Here is a 15,941-nt window from a genome sequence, read left to right as displayed (position 1 = left end):
ATGGTGTGAACCTCTGAAAGGTTCAGGTTCGTGTGAACGCGAACCTTTTTGAAAGGTTCTGTGTGAACACGAACATGAACCTCATGACGTCACGTGACGTCATATTGCTAATTCCAAGCCTATCTTTCAATGAAGTGATAGCCTGTATTAATGTACACGATACCTAGCGACGACTCGGGCCACATCGAACTCCATGTTGGCGTTTTAAACATCGCTAAACGTATATCAACTGAGGCAATCAAAGGATATAATACTCCTATCAAATCAATATCTTCCGTCGCTTTGCCAACAATTTCAACGAGGACTTACCAGGGAATATAGGCCAGACCGGACAATGTATTCGGCGTCTGAGTATCGCTACATTGATATTGAGCAGAGTGTAAAGCGGGTTTCTACTTTCTATACTTGCTACCAATATTACCCCATTTATAAGTTATGCAGCAGTAGCCAACATCTCAATCGCAAGGATTTGGTTTTAATGCAGTAAACTGAGTAAAGATATGAAGTCAAGATTGACCCCGTACGCCAGCTAGATTTTTTGCACGAGAAAACGATATCAATCTCATTGATTGATTGAATAAGCATCATTCGCTGACTACGTATTTCGCTCGTGATGTTGTGTGATTGCGGGTCAAACTCATAGCAGAGAGTCACTACATATTCACAAACGGAAAGCTGGATATTTCGAGCAAACTTTTGTAACAAAGCAAGTAAAACTTTTGAGAGGTGTCAAGGTGCATGCTCGTTTAGTGTTAATTTTTATAGCTGCCAGCGCCATGCATAGAGTGGCCCGCAGTTGAAATGCAATAAATATGAACCAAAGATGTTATAATGAAGTGAAAATTGTAATATATGAAAAAGGTTCACAGTGCAGAACCTACCAAGGTTCTGTTGGGGTGTCGTTGATTTGTACATGTCGCCAATGTCACCAATGTCACCAATGTCGCCAATGTCGACGTCTATCTATTTTGTCAATGTCGCCAATGTCGCCAATGTCACCAATGTCACCAATGTCGGCTATGTCACCAATGTCGCCAATGCCGACATTGCCGACAATGCCGCCATTGCCGACAATTCCGACATTGCCGACGATGCCGCTCGGGGGCCGAAACTAGGGTAATGTAATGACAGGATTTTTGGTGACTCGACTTGAATCAATCTTATTGGTATTGACTTGACCTGAACTCGGCTACTCAAGCACTTCGACTATCTCGCTACATACTACGCGATTCTTGACGGGAAGACCTGAAGATTGCATGGCCACAAACGCAAATTATTTATAACTAATCATATTATTTATATTATTATGCCTACGTTGAATTGAATGAACGTCGAAGTCTTTATACATTCCAGTGTAGGATTCGCGAGGAAAATACACGACCGGGCGTGGGTACGCTGGCAAAAAAGTACACCATTTCGCATTCCATTGGTGTCAGATAGTGCTCTGTCTGTGAACTTATCATTTGACTCCAAGGCCCCCAAATGAAGTGTGGACTGCGTCTCCCGAAGACAAGAAACCTGTCACCTCGATCATTTTCGAGCAAGCAAGATTATCTAACAAATGTTTATGGCATTTGCCTGTTGTGAGCGCGAAAAGACGAAAGATTTCGTGTTGACGGTTGAAACGCATTCAAGTCGAAATACAAGCAATTTCTTCTAAATCAATACTAGTCAGTCTTCAGGATTACCGGACCACGACCTAACATCGACCTCGCCCTCCGCCACATGCCACCCCATTTTGTCGCTTGCGTCTTATATTCTCTGCATTACTTTTCATTCAGTGTGCATGCCTCTTATTTACTTCGCCTAGGCTAAGGTGGGTGTCTGATCTTAATGGCTAATCCAAGTTGTTTCGACACCTTCCTATCTTTTCATTGTATCGCAGTCTTGTGATGTTTTGAAACGATGAAAATAATAATAAACCTGATTGATTGACGGTAGAGGCCGACTTTTATCAAAATGACGAGTGTCAGCTGAAAATATTCGGGTTCATTTCAATATCAATATACTATTCACTTGGCAAGGTAGGCCTACTTAATTTGAAATTTCCATTCGTGTAAACCAGGGGTGGCCAACCAGCGGCCATAAGAATAGGGTTGCCATACGTCCGGAATTTCCCGGACATGTCCGGAATTTCACTGTTCAAACTATCGTCCGGGAGGAATTTCTAAAATATGCCAAATGTCCGGAATTTTGAAGACTTGACGTAGGTTCCTAATTTTTTCGTAAATCAGCATAAAAACAATATTTTTTGGGAATATTTATGCTCATGCATGATATTTTTCTTTGCGCTGCGCGCGATTTACTATCACATTCATTAATTTTAATATGGAAACTACCACCCTCGCAAAAACTGCAATAAAATACAAATAAAAACAACCTTCATTTACTGGAATAAGCCTAATTGTAACCGCAATTATAGGAGAACGGTATATTCCTAGAGATCGTTAAAACCGTTTAAACGCTTTATTCAAAGATAGTGGTCTCAAACGGAGGGGGGCGTCTGCCTTTATTCTAAGGTTTGCGAATATGTTGAATGTAATCAGCTTCCAAAATAGCCCGTGAGTAAGTCTGGGCAAAGGTGCTGACTTCTTTTAGTAATCGGGTCGTTAAATTTTGATCAGGGCCACGGAACATTTTCAAATTGGAGATGGAGTCGCGACCATGAAAAGGTTGTAACCACTGGATGTTGGGTGTTTATAAAGCTCCGTGGTGCGCACCGGCATAAGGCTGATAAATAATCTTATAGGTAGGACATGAACGTGACTTAACCATGTGCAATTACGCTCCCTGTGTTTTCGAACTCATCATTCTCCACCAGCTCTAACGCTAACTCTGATCATGTGGGCGGAGAGCAGTATAGCTATATATTAATATATGGAACGACGTATAATTCATTCAAATAATTTAACGACCAGATGCATATATGAAACAGATTCATATAGCAAGTACCCCCCCCCCCCCCCCCCCAGAAGTTGCATCGATTACCCTATAGTGTGGGCTCAAAATCATTGTATATTTGGGCGGGAGGAGGCTGTAAACATGTGCTTTCGGTCCCGGTTACACAACACACAGCCTCACGCTCCTGAACCGGATCGTGACCAGCACCTCTGGTCTCTGATCAAAGCTTTGCTAGTGTGACGTCATAACTCACTAGTGGGCGCTAAAGAGTGTCCGGAATTGGGGTTTCTGAAATATGGTAACCCTACCATAGAAGGAAATTTGTGCGGCCGTGGACACGTCATTCACTTGCCCTCTCCATCAACTCTACCGTTGAATAAGTTGAGTGACATCTTGAAACTGAATAACATCGAATCTGCGCGGTTCGCCTCAAACCGTAATTGGCGTAGGCCTAGCCTAATTGATATATCCGCTAATGCTAAAACATAACGTTCAGAAGATGTGTGTCAAGGCTCGAGTTATCAAAAGATAAGAAAGGGCTGACTTGAAACTTGAAATCGCTGTCATATACAAAGCAGATTCCAATATAATCACTTCGATATTTTGATTTGCGAACATAGTTCGTCGTCGCCGAGATTGCGCCAAATGTGGCCCGCGACGCGATTTTGAACGGTATTATGTCTTTCTAACCAAGACGTACGCCATCATTGACTGCTTTTCATTTCTACTTACGCCATTATTGTCCGTGGAGTAAAAGACCAACAGGTGGTAAGTGCCAAATTTTTCTTTAATTAAAAAAAAGACTTTTGGAATCGTGTGTGTCTCACAATTTTTTTCGTACGTTTAGAGAATTCCAATATATTTTGACTTTTGTGACAAACCTGATGGGAGGTCAAGTAATAACAACTTGCAACAAAGTGATAACAATGCTGCGCCCACCCGATTCATCATTATATCAATTACTTGCGCTAAATGTTCAAAGACACCCCTCCCATAAGCTCTATCTGTAAATCGATCAAATGGTTGGAGAAACGATAAATGTATGATATAAAATGTGCAACTATATCAATATTATTGACGAAATTCATATATAAATGGCCAACGTGCGTCGTATGAGTAATCCAGATTTAAAATGAAGTCAGTGTAGCTATAAGTGCCCTGTAGTGACAAACCTTCTTTGTTGCCATCAGACTTGTATAAACTACTGGATTTTCAAAAAGCGCACTATAGAACTAGAACTAGCCCTGTTTTATACGAACCCCTAGCTTGTTCAAAAATAATACAATTCCATATAGCCAAACGAAACTGATTTTATTCAACAACACACATCAAGTGGTAGCTGTGTCTGTACAGCAACTAACAACAATCAATGATCACGATCACGAGTGTTTTTTCTTCGTTTTTTGCTTGATGGCTGATCTGGGATATTGGCCAGGCTTACTTCCACTACGTTTTGGTGGAGTTCTTGTGATCATCTTCGAATCGCTCGAAACAGACGTCTTTTGATCAGCATGCAAATTTTTTCGGGGAATGTACTTCAGGAAATCATGGTAAATCTTTTCCTGTTGCTCATCGGGCAAAACGCTCCAATCCCACTGCGGGACAAGAAATTTATCGCAGCAACCGATCATACGACAGGGCCCAGTATTAGTTATGCTTCTCCGAGCATCAACATATTGCGTCGAAACTGCCGTGTGCAAGGTGTCAATCAGTTCTGGAATCTTTTCAAGTTTCCAACCAGTAAGTCGTTTAAATACATGGTTCATACTTTCGTTGTTGTTATTTGTCCAATATGCGTTTCCGGGAGATATCTTGCCAGTTTTCCAAACTTTGTTTTTTAGCAAATTGAACATTCGTTTCTGAAGGTATGGAATCAACTTTGGACAGTCCGAATGGCAGCGTGAAATCACTTGACTTTGACGTTGTTCGAACTCATCTTCCGTGGCACTGTTGTGAACGCGAACCTCTAAATTTCCGAGGTTCACACACAGAACGCGAACGTGAACCTCACGTTCACACCATCCCTAGTAATTAGTACCGGACCGGTACACTATTAAGTATTCACGCTGCGCCCCAATTATTGTTTCATTGCGATGTGTCGAGAGGAAAACAACGTGTTTTTTTTGTGCGATTCGCAGTAGTGTTAACCAAGCAAAATGTGTATTATGAACTGTTGTAAATTCAATATCAAAGGCTTCAATGACTGTATGAGTGTATTCGACGACTATCAGGCTCCACTTTCACAGCTATCTCGTGTCTTTTGAGTGAAATATAGGATCTGGGTTTATTTCGCCTCCACATCTGCGTTTTTCCGAAATATCCCAGTGGAACCTCGGAGTCGAAAGCGACCAAGTACGGCGTCAACGAATAACAACTACCAAATGATCAGAAAATGCATTGCCAGGGCCGTAACAGCACTTCGTCAGCCCCCAGAAGAAAAAAAAACGTTGGTCTTGGGCCTCCCTTGGGTTTCCAGATCAATACTACGAACCATATATTTTTCTCTTCTCTTCCACTCTCACCTGCAATATGGAATCGTAGTATGGGGAAGTGCATGCAAAACATTTCTGTGCAGAATTCGAACCCTGCAAAACCGTGCGATACGGCTGATCTCATCTGTACCTTTACGTACCAAACTATCGCCTTACTACCGTAAGCACCGAATTTTGCAAGTTGACGACCTCTATCGCTTCGAAGTATCAAAAGTCATTCACAAATATTTTTCCAATAGTTTGCCTCCTGTGTTTGATGACTTTTTCATGCCTGCTAAAAATGTCCGCTCCCATTACACGAGATCCTCGTCTAAAGGAAATATCTACCTACCCCCACCCAATAGCAACTTAACTAAGAGGTCCATCGACTACTCGGGACCTATCATCTGGAATGCATTACCACCACATATCCGTGAATTGCCCTATAATAGATTCAAAAAAGCCCTACTTGATCACCTCTATCGTTACACTAACACTGTTGCCCTACCTCGCCCAGACATTGCTTCATTGATCATTTGCTACCATCGTTTAATTTTTCTTCTATTTTATTTTTTTAAACTACTGTAACATTTTTTACAGCCAGACTGTCTAGAGTCAAGTGTACCTGTTTGATGCTGGTGTGATCAGACTAGATGATCTTCACGGTCTTATCGATCATTCCTGTCTAATACCGAATACTGTGCATGCATATTTTCTGTACCACCACCACCACTGCCGTGTGTTATGTATTTTGGTTTGATGAAAATAAAGACTCTCTCTCCCATGATAAACCGAACTTCTTGGGGCTGGGTGTGTTTGAAAAGATAGTAGGCCTACCCCCCAAAATTAATTAAACATCTTCGGGCGTATATAGGCCTACCCGTTGGCTGGAACGAAACAGCACTTCGTCAGCCTCCCGTAAGGGCATATTATATAATAAATATATTGCTATCAAATTCTTGGCCTCTCTGCTCACGTAATCAGATTTACCGGTAGAGAGAGAGAGAGAGAGAGATGGTATTCTTTTTCGCCTGCACCATCGAGATGCTTTGACGACGGAGATGCGATACGGCCTTTATAGTAAGGTCATCTAGTCTGCACCCACAGCAGGGCCGTAACAGCACTTCGTCAGGCCCCCCCAAAAAAACTTTGGTCTTGGGCCCCCCATAGGGTTATAGACCGAACTTCTGGGGGGCTTCACCCCCCAGACCTCCCTTCGGCGATAGCCTGTTTCCCACTAGGCGATAGCCTGTTTCGTTGGGAGTTTGTTTAGTTTATCAGCTTTTGTCGCCTAAGCGCGCGAAGCGCGGGAAATTTCTAGAATTCATGACTGAATCGGTCAGTATGATCGGGAATTGCATGTATATTGTTATCAATTTTTATCTACTCTCTGCTCACGTAATCAGATTTGCCGGTAGAGCTGAGTGAGGTGTGTTTGAAAAGGTAGGACCACTCAATAACAATTAAAACATCTTCGGGCGTATACCCGTTAGCAGGAACGAAACAGCACCTCATCCAGGGTTGTAACCAAGTCACAAGACTCCGAGTCAAGTCCGAGTCCAAGTCGTCGAGCAGAGGTTCGAGTACCAGTCATGGGATAATGACTCGAGTCCGAGTCCAAGTCATTGTGTTGACTGCTCAGTTCTCAGTTAAAATCTTGTTAAACCCGCTGTTATAACGCTGTTTGGTGATATCGAACGGTTCGCATTTCTAATATACTAATTTTCCTCACTTTTAATAGTTTCTGGTCGCATTCAAGTGCCAGTACCAATTGGCGAAGCCGAAATAGGGTGGTTACTTTACTATTCTTCGAAATTACAATGGAATGTTGGTCTTGGCCGTCTGAGTCTCGAGTCATATGACTTGGTTCGAGTCATGCGCAATGACTCGAGTCCAAGTCGTGTCAATATACAGATTGACTCGACTCGAGTCGAGTCATTTCCGCATTTTGAGAAAATGACTCGAGTCAAGTCGAGTCATCAGAAAGTCGTGACTCGAGTCTGACTCGAGTCGCGTCATGACTCGAGTCATTACAACCCAGACCTCATCAGGCCCAAAAAAACGTAGGTCTTGGGCTCCCATAGGGTAATGAAACGACCACTCCATCACGTTGTTCGCGTTTGTCACGAAATCATCTGTACTGTATTGTGAGCCAGCGCCAGGCGCGAAAATTTTCGATAATTTAAGATAAAATCGATCAATCAGATCGGCGATTGCATATATATTATGCTATCAATTTATTGTCCTCTCTGCTCACGTAATTAGATTTACCGGTAGAGCTGATTGAAGTGTCTTGAAAACGGGAGGGCTCGTAAATAATAATTAAACATCTTCGGGCGGGCGGACCCGTCGATATGACTTCGTTACATAATGTTATTTCGTGACTTCCAGTCTGCTATATCAAAAATGTAGAATCGCCCAAACGTAGGCTTCTAAACTAAGAGACGCACACGATTTCAAATTGGTATTTCTCCACTGGCATAAAATTTTTCCCAGCGGGATGGCATTTGTCTTATGAGGTTCAGATTGCAAAGACAGGAACATTCGGTGCCAGTCATTTAGGCGCCTATGGACAATTAAACCTTTATGTATTTTGTATATATAACGAAGTCTTCGGTCAGCATAAGGGCATAGACCTTTTCGGCCAAGGTTTTCTCGCTGCCGATCGTTCTGGCACATTTCTTGGAGTCGCATGTTATATGGCCTAAAACTTGATTGTATGTCTTGGTGGGTCGTGGCGCGGTAAGGGCCCAATACCCAATAATAAAGATGAATGGCTACTTGAATTCGCGAGCAGCGCGAAAAAATTGAAACAATTGCATAAATTTTAAAGAAATACTGTAACAGTGAAATGCGGCATGCAAGGTAAACGGGAGGCTCGATATGACAAAGTCTTCAGAGCCGAGCCACCCAGGACAGGAGCAATTTTCACAGTCAATAACTAATAAACAACAAAAAATAATATTAACTAACGAACGAAAAGAAAAATAAGGCACAGTATCATGGACCAATTCGAAATACAATGCAAATACAATTTAGCGGTAGTTAGAGTATGACGTAGCCTAGCCAATTTCACTGAGCCGTGAGATTTGCTTGTGTCCGCAACTCCACACCATATGGTCTGTTGTTTCAATTTTTGCGGATGCGTCGCTTGGCATTGTAAGTAATAGTATAGGGATGTTGTGAACCTCTGACAAGTTCAGGTTCGTGTGAACGCGAACATTTTTGAAAGGTTCTGTGTGAAAGCGAACGTGAACCTCATGACGTCACGTGACGTCATATTGCTAATTCCAACCCTTCATTTCAGTGAAGTGAGAGCGTATATTAACGTACGTAAACGATACGTAGCGACGACTCGGGCCACATAATGCCACAATTCTGAAGTACATATTGAGGTTTTAGACCTCGCCAAATGTATCAACCGGGGCAATCAAATGATACAATAATCCCATAAAATCAATATCTTTCGTCGCTTTGCCAACAATTTCGACGAGGAATTGCAAGAGAACATAAGCTTGCGCCTTAACGGCCTAGGCCAGACCGGACAATGTATTCGGCGCCTGAGTATTGCTACGTTGATATTGAGCAGAGTGTAAACGGATTTATATATACTTGCTACCGATACTACCCCATTAACAAGTTATACAGCAGTAACCATGACACCCCAATCGCACGCATTGGGTTTTTATGATATGATAAACATATGAAATCAAGATTGAACCGCCAGTACGCCTGCTAGATTTTTTACATCAGACAACGATATCAATTTTATTGATTGGTTGAATAAGCATCATTCGCTGACTACGCGTATGTATGAGCGTATTTCGCTCATGTGCGGGTCAAGCTGGCACAGCAGAGAGTCACCAAAAATTCAAAAACGGAAAGCTGGATATTTTGAGCAAACTTTTGTAACAAAGCAATGGAAATTTTTGAGATTGGCAAGGTGCATGCCCCTTTGGTGTTGACTTCTTTTATGTTGCCAGCGCCATGCATAGTAGAGCGGTACGAAGTTGAAATGCAAAGAATTTCAACCGACGATGTTATGACGTGAAAAATGGTAATCTATGAAAAAGTTTCATAGTGCAGAACCCACCAAGGTTTGTTTGTGAATGCGAATCTCTAAATTTCGGAGGTTCACACAGAACGCGAACTTGAACCTCTCGTTCCCACCATCCCTAGTAGTATACCGACGTCGCTTCATGTGTTTTGCGCTATTTTCGTGGTATTCGTTGTATTTTCATTGTACCGTTCGCCGATGCTGCATCCGGTGGTCGCAATTTCAAGTTTCAATCCCTAAAAGTCGCCATTATGCTATATATATTTTTGCATTTTTAGAATGCCCTTAGTATACGAGTTGTAAGCAATGGCGTGCTACACGTAGTCGTATCTCGACTGCTAGATACGAGTCAATATCAGTAAGTGGAATATTTTCATCAGTATCAGTTTATTAATATTCTCATCATTTCAAAACACCACAAAACTGCGATACAATGAAAAGATGGGAATAGGTGTCGAAACGACTTGTAGTAGTCTTTGAGATCAGACATCCACCTTAGCCTAGGCAAAGTAAAGAAGAGGCATGCACATTGCACACTAAACGAAAAGTAAAGCAGAAGGCAAGCGACAAAATGAGGTGGCATGTGGCGGAAGGCGAGATCGATGTTAGGTCGTGGTCCGGTAATCCTGAAGGCTGACTAGTATTAGTATTAATTAATTAGTATAATTTCGTGACCAACTGTCCGTCAATATTATTAGTAAATTTTTGTTCTTGATGTTCTGCGGCATATACTATAAGATGATACAGATAAACACGATCTGTGCATTGCATATGCAATATGCATACCATGAGTCCATGAGTCCATGATGGTGTGCCTATGCCGCTGGAGAAGAAAGAGGCAGACATATAGGCTCGTAAGGCTTTCTAAGTCTTGCACCACCCCTCCAATGGCCTCCATGCTAACCTGCATGATGGTGATGCTAAGCACCAAGTCGACAAGTCACGGATACCAGTGTTACTAATCAGGTCTTTGGTCTGGTCCGGCCGGGGATAGAACCCGCGACATACCGATAATATTAAAGAATATGTGCTATAAAGACGGTAAGCGTGGCACGGTGAAGCGGTTTCGGATTCAGCATTGAGGCATTGGGTAGGCCTCTCTAGCAAATATCTGCAGTAAGGTATCCAAACATTTTCCCGAGAGGCCCGATTAAGCTCATATTGATAAAGTTGCGTTATGTTAGAGAGGAGTGGGCAATTATTTTTTCCAGGCGGGCCGTCAGTTGAGAAGCAAAAATTACTTTGGCGGCCGAGCCGAAAATTAAGCTATTTTCTGCGGTGTATTAGTTATATATCTTTTCAAATTGGAAGTGGTAAATGACTTTTCAAGGCAAGCGACTAACTTGACGTGTTAAAGTAATAAGAAAGTGTGGGTTAATTTAGAAATAATATTTATGCAGTGTCATTACAAAATCACAAAGTGATAAGCATGAACCGTTTCAAATTCTTTGTTAATCACACTATCCCCCTGACACCTCTTTCTATTGAACACCAGGATGTATTTCGAATCTAGAGCAAGTATATTAGCAACTTTTACAACTTTTTTTACAACTTCCAGCAGCTTCCTATAGATTCTCAGAAGTTATGTAGTATGGTGTTTAAGGCTGTTTGGAGGAATCTTATATCGCAACTTCTTGCAACTTTTCTTCAATTTTTCATACAACTTTTGCAGCTTTATCGATATTTCCTGCAACTTTTTGCAACTCTTTTCGATTTTTCATGCAACTTTTTGCAAGTTTTTTTCCGATTTTTTATGCAACTAACGTTTTACTGGAAGTATTTGGTACCATATGTAAATAGATCGCTTGATTATTTCACTGTCGGGGTCATTTCTAATTTGACGTACATTCAGGCTAGACCGCCGAAAATTATATTTTCAGTGGGTCATTATTTTCAGGATATTGATTGTGTTGAATTTGCCAGCATTGAGATTTGCTACAGTGCCTTGGATACGGAGTAATTCAAGTGGGATATCTCATACCCTAATAATTTCAAGGAACTTGTCCATAAATGCAACTTTTGTGAAAAATAATTAGCAACTTTTTACTGCAACTTTTGTGAAAAATAAGTGCAGCTTTCCACGGATTTGACAGCAACAAAACCTTGTCCTAATAACGACCAAAATATGTCAGATTATGATTGTCAAACGGCCACGTTGTGCAGACGAAAAGTAAAATGAACTAATATGTTGGCGTGCTTAGTGAGAGCAATGTAGCGTCTGCTGGGCTTCAACGAGCGCACCAATGTTAGGTTGAATGTTTGAAGTTGAGATGCGACGCAGAGCTGACAGATGATCATCAGTAAGAGAATATCCTGTAAGTAGGTCACTTACACACGGTACATAAACAAACGCGCTGCATGTAAACATATTTCCGGTTCAGTTTATACAGCCTATCGTTTTAGTTCCCATTTAACATATAAAAGTATGCCGCGTGTTCTAAATTCCTAGCAACTTGCTCCAAATCGCGTCGTGGGTCGCATGTGGCCCGGGGGCCGCAGTTTGCCCAGGTCTGATGTTAGACTGCGTGCTAGTGTGCGGTTAAAAATTATTCACCGTTGTGTAAACATTGGTCGAACCATGCAAGGGATATTTGGCCTGGGATTTATAAAATTAGTCCTTCGCCGACCCTGATTTGATTGCATCCCGGAACAACTCGCGCTACGAACAGCTTATTCGTCTGGTCAAAATCTCGTTAGCAATCCTCAAAACTGCTTTATGTGCATTGTGCACTCACAGTCATCGGTTTTATCCGCATTGACATCAGCTCATCCCCGGTCGATAATAGTGCAGGATTAGTGAAAAGTCGATATGTTATCGACTTTAACTATCGATTCTGCATGAAAAACTGCATGTGACATGGGAAATATATAGCGTATATTGCTACATATAGGATACATGTTTATACACAATACGTATAATCTGATTTTACAACTAAAACAGGTTATACGCCGATAGTTAGATGGATGTAATAATCAGATATAGCTATACTCCATCAAGAGCGGGTAGGTGCCAAACAGCCTGCAATTGAAGATTGTTGCGATATCGCGTGTATGCCTATGTCAATTGTTAATATTTCTCGATTATCCTATATCTCAGGAGATATCCTATATGTTATATGGCGGTCGCTCCTTACACCTAAATTTATTTGCGTCAATAAGAGTTCCGTCAAGGCGTTGAAAGGTTGTCGTAGACCTTTTTCTCAATGAGTACCAGTATCTCAATCAGCGTGCATGATGAGACCTATTCAGTGAGATGTAGCACAGTAGCCTACCTACAAATATATCCATGTGGATCAAAATGTCCACATCGAAGTTCTACAGCGTGGCTAAAATCTAAGTTCTAAACATCTCACTATACCAAATTTATTTTATATTGTTAGCATGATACTTTTTACGAGCATATATTCAATAGAGACGGTGCAGACATAAAGTTGTAGTGGACAGTTCGGTGAAACATATTTTATTACAACAAAAATCAGTGCGATTAATCTCGCTGAAATTTAACCTTCATTGTATATGCACGACTGTATTGTATTCCACGCTACGCGTGTATTAGTTGTACAGTGTACACTGTACACTGTACAATGCACCAATGGTGCCAATCCGTTTTCCAGTCAAGAATTCGATAGAGGAAGTTTTGGAGCACTCGATTCCCCGAATGCGCGAGATTATGTATGATGTATTGGCTGTCAATACACTCTATATAGCACCCAACACAGTGTTGGACTTGGAATAATGTAGGCTTACACATTAACTATACAGAATACTTCGTGCCAATCACGAAAAATTATTTACGATACTTTTTTGCAATATATCCAGCAAATATTGCTATGGCGATACCTCGTGCTCTAGCTATGGGCTAATTGCTTAAATTTCGACCCTTCGCAAATAGACTTTTGGAGTCACAGCTATAATAGCTCATTAACGCATGAAAACTGGTTTCATAGGAACCTCGAAACTGATGAGCTATACATATATTGAAATGCTCCTTGACAAAGTGGATAATGAGCCCTATATTTTATCGATTGCTGTAATCATATTAATGCAATCATTCATTTTGTAAAACATCCATATATGTATGCGACGCGTATAAGATAAACGCACTAGTCTACTTACAAGGCGATCACTTCAGGTTGTCCGGAACTAAAAATGCAGAATTCGTAAGTAAACCTCCGTGAGGGTATTATATAGTCTAAATATCGGTAGAGCTTGGAAACTCCTTCTAATCCATTAGCAGAGAATTAAAATTTCATAGGAAAGAATATTTTATTTGACGACGAAGCAATGGGTGGTTATAATAAATAACAGCAAGGGATGGGCTGAACGAATCAGTGTTTCCCAATCGATTCGAATCATTTTCATGCCTTTGATTCCAATGAGGCATGTGGATTGACGAATCACATCAACAGGAAAATCACATTGGGGTAGATATATAGCTCTGCATCAGTGGTTCTTGAACTTTTTAGACCGCGACCCAAATCTCAGTTGTATTAGCATCTCGCGACCCAAGTCTCACACATCGAAATTATTGTTTAATAAACAAAAAGATCTGGCGCTTATCGCCTGACGGCCACATCGAAATAATGCTTATCCTAATGTTATGATACTACATTTTTGCGCGCATGCGAGGAATAGAGACGGTGCAGACGCAACGCAGTTCTATGAAACATGTGTGACGCACTCGATTTCAAACTGCGAGGCGCATCTGTATAGTGCCGCTCAGACTACAAGGACGGGACTATATTCGGTGCCGACGATTTTGACGACCGGACGTATCAAAATCGAAGATTTTGGCCAACAAGCATGCAACAGTCCTTTCGGACCAGGGTTTTATCGCCGCCATGTTTTTGGCACTGCACTTTGCCCAGCCGCGTGTTGGTCAACACTTCATGCCTTCGAGCTTCCCGGCACGGAAAGGGTCGGCCACGAAATATATGTGTCTAAAAGACCCGAACGTTGTATACACTCCCATACTAAAGTATCGAAACTGTCTCCGACAACGTTAAGCGATACTAGGAATAAACCAGTCTTTCAAAATTGCGGATAAAATTCAATTCATTTTTGGAAATTGTGCGTATACAAAAAATATGGGGTGCGGCAGATACGGCCTCGCTCTTTCCGCCCGTCCCTTGGCCCTGCCCGAGTAGCCTACTAGTACTACCAGCGCAAGAAGAGCTTTCCTAAGACTGAAGGTCAATGTCTGACAAACCTTATCATCATGCCACTAAACCATTTTGTGTAATACAAAGGTCGGCACATTTTCATGATCAAGCCAAATATCGTAACCACTTTTTCTGCATGTCTATCTTATTGACTTACACAGTGTCCTTGAACAATGAGGGATATATCTTTTTCGCCTGCACCGTCGAGATGCTTTGACGACGGAGATGCGATACGACCGTAAAGTCACCCTCATCTGCACCCCCGTTTTTCTCATCCATGCTATCCGTGCTTGCTGAGTGCCTAGCAGGATAGCTGCGGATACCAATTTTCAAGTCTTTAGTATGACCCGGCCGGTGATCGAAACACGACCTACCGATCGAGAAACTGGACGCATTACACTATATCTCGCTGGAACATGTACATTATAGGGATGGTGTGAACGTGAGGTTCACGTTCGCGTTCTGTGTGTGAACCTCAGAAATTAAGAGGTTCACGTTCACAAACGAACCTTGGTAGGTTCTGCACTGTGAACCTTTTTCATTTATTACAATTTTCACTTCATTATAACAACTTTGGTTGAAATCTATTGCCTTTGAACTGCGAGCCACTCTATGCAAGGCGCTGGCAGCATATAAAAAATCAACACTAAACAAGTATGCACCTTGACAATCTCAAAAATTTACTTACAAATGTTTGTTCGAAATATCCAGCTTTCCGTTTGTGAATATTTAGTGACACTCTGCTGCGAGCTTGACCCACAATCACGCAGCATCAAGAGCGAAATACACTACATGTAGTCAGCGAATGATACTTATTCAACCAATCAATGAAATGGGGTCAATCTTGACTTCATATGTTTATTGTATCATAAAAGCCAATCCGTGCGATTGGGGTGTTGGCTACTGCTGTATAACTTGGTAATGGGGTAACATCGACAGCAAGTAGGCTATAGAAACCCGTTTTACACGCTGCTCAATATCAACGTAGCAATACTCAGACGGTGAATACATTTTCCGGTCTGGCCAAGACCGTTTAGGCATAAGCTTTTATTCCCTTGCAAGTCCTCGTCGAAATTGTTGGCAAAGGGACAGAAGATATTGACGTTATGGGATTATTATATCATTTGATTGTCCCAGTTGATACATCTGGCGACGTTTAAAACGTAAATATGTACTTCAGCATTGTGGCATTATTCGTCCCGAGTCGTCGCTATAGTATGTATCGTGTGCTGTACATTGATATCAGCTATTACCTCACTGAAATGTAGGGTTTGAATTAGCAATATGGCGTCACGTGACGTCATGAGGTTCACGTTCGCGTTCACACAGAACCTTTCTAAAAGGTTCGCG

This window comes from Botryllus schlosseri, chromosome 2 (genome assembly GCF_051294905.1).
Source record: "Botryllus schlosseri isolate E-star chromosome 2, Bs_hap1, whole genome shotgun sequence".
NCBI lineage: Eukaryota > Metazoa > Chordata > Ascidiacea > Stolidobranchia > Styelidae > Botryllus > Botryllus schlosseri.
Note: the sequence above shows the minus strand (reverse complement) of the source record.